This window comes from Nelumbo nucifera, chromosome 3 (genome assembly GCF_055504915.1).
Source record: "Nelumbo nucifera cultivar China Antique chromosome 3, China Antique-T2T, whole genome shotgun sequence".
NCBI lineage: Eukaryota > Viridiplantae > Streptophyta > Magnoliopsida > Proteales > Nelumbonaceae > Nelumbo > Nelumbo nucifera.
In genome coordinates, this window is record NC_142651.1 from 64,495,673 (window position 1) to 64,497,312 (window position 1,640).

Sequence of the window (1,640 nt, forward strand, 5' to 3'; positions counted from 1 at the left end):
GAAGATTCTAAACTAACACGAGTCTCATAAATGTCTAGTTTAAGGGTATTACACAAAAGTACACCATAGATAGCATGAATAAATTATGTATTTTATTCATTTATAATAAATGTCAAAATCTACAAGTTGGAGCTATTGGAACCCAACCTCTCAAGCCTTTCTCTCGCCACTGATTGGAGCTCGGATTTTCTAAACCGCACTTTAAGCCTCTCTCTCGTTGCTGCAGTGAGCTGTAGTGGCAGGTTGGAACCCAACCAGCAACAGCCACTCACATCTACCTTTCTATTCTCATCATTTTTGTACCAATCTCACCCTTCTCGCCGTCTCTTCTCCTCTCGTCACCTTTCAGATTACTGGTCAATCACTGATCCCATCTTCCATCTCTATCACCCATTGAGTAGAATCACTGGTAGTAAGGTCAGTTAAGGCGTTCCAAAGCGACATTAACTAAGTTGTTTTTCCCTCTACACCACCGTTTGAATCAGTCAAAATCTGATAGTTCGATATAGTTATTCGGCGACCAATCTTCCGTTCATTTGGCTTCTGTTTCGACAACACCCAACAACATTCAACGCTTATTTTAAGGCTACATTGAGGTAACAACCTTATCTCACCCTCAAATATTTATATTTGTTTTTCTTTATTTTTTGTTTGTATATTTCGTATTTTATTTGCAAGTGCAAGAACAATGGTGTTTTTGGATGTTTGCAGGGATTGATAGAAAAGGGGTAGGGTTTCCTACCTTTTTGCTTAGGCCCCTACGTCCAATAGGGGGTTGGATCGGAGGATAAGGGAGCGTTCTTCATATCCCTCCTTATTGTAAGAAAACACGGATTCTTAGCTCTAATTCGAATTAAAGCAGAGAAGGGAAATCTAGTATTCGTACTGACTAGAGAGGGGTGCCTAACCCCTTTCCTCTCTCTTTCTCAACTTACCCAAAATGGCCTTGTCCTTGCTGATTGGTATGGAGTTGTTAATTCTAAATGATTTTGTAAAATTTAAATCCGGGAGACCCAACTGTTCGGCCATGAAGTGAACGGCCGGTGATTTTCTTGATGATCACAGAATGGCAACTCCACTGGGGAAGCTGAGAACAGTGTGAACACCATTTCTCTTAACGGTTCCACTTGTGGCAATCGGTTTCAGCTTTTTAACAACAATTTGGTATCTGCTGGTTTTAAATTCTTAGTGGTTTCCTTTTATTTGGTTTTGCAAAATATCCAAAAAAAGAGAAGATATAAAGTAATTCCGTTTGTTTCTCTAAACTCCTAATATCATTTTGCTGACAATTCGGGTTTTAGCCAGTTGGAGTTTAAGGTTTCTTCTGATTTTTTTTTGGGAAACTCCCCTGTTTTCTTTCTTTATATGTTGTTGTTCTATTGGATTGGGTTTTGATGGAGTTCCCTAGGAGAAGCAACATATTTCTATACGAGTAGCTTTCTTGATTTCTGTGTTAACGCTGTATTAAATAATCTCAGGGTGAAATTCTGATAAATAAGTATGATGCCATGCACATACCTAGTTGGAATGCTGATTGTTGTCCTAGGTTCTAACTTAGCATCTCATGCTAGATTGCATTTTCCTTTTTGTGGAATTTCTAATGGGTACTAATAATAGTACAATCTGAATTCTTGACGAAG

General features: G+C 38.5%; 1 long non-coding RNA gene across 1 annotated transcript; it reads left to right on the forward strand.

Annotated features, from left to right (window-relative positions):
• The first annotated feature begins 232 nt into the window (after positions 1-232).
• Positions 233-1,202, forward strand: LOC104589793 (uncharacterized). The gene is made up of 2 exons (XR_734017.3): positions 233-596; positions 712-1,202. It is a non-coding gene; the product is annotated as an uncharacterized LOC104589793 (long non-coding RNA).
• The last annotated feature ends 438 nt before the right edge of the window (positions 1,203-1,640 follow it).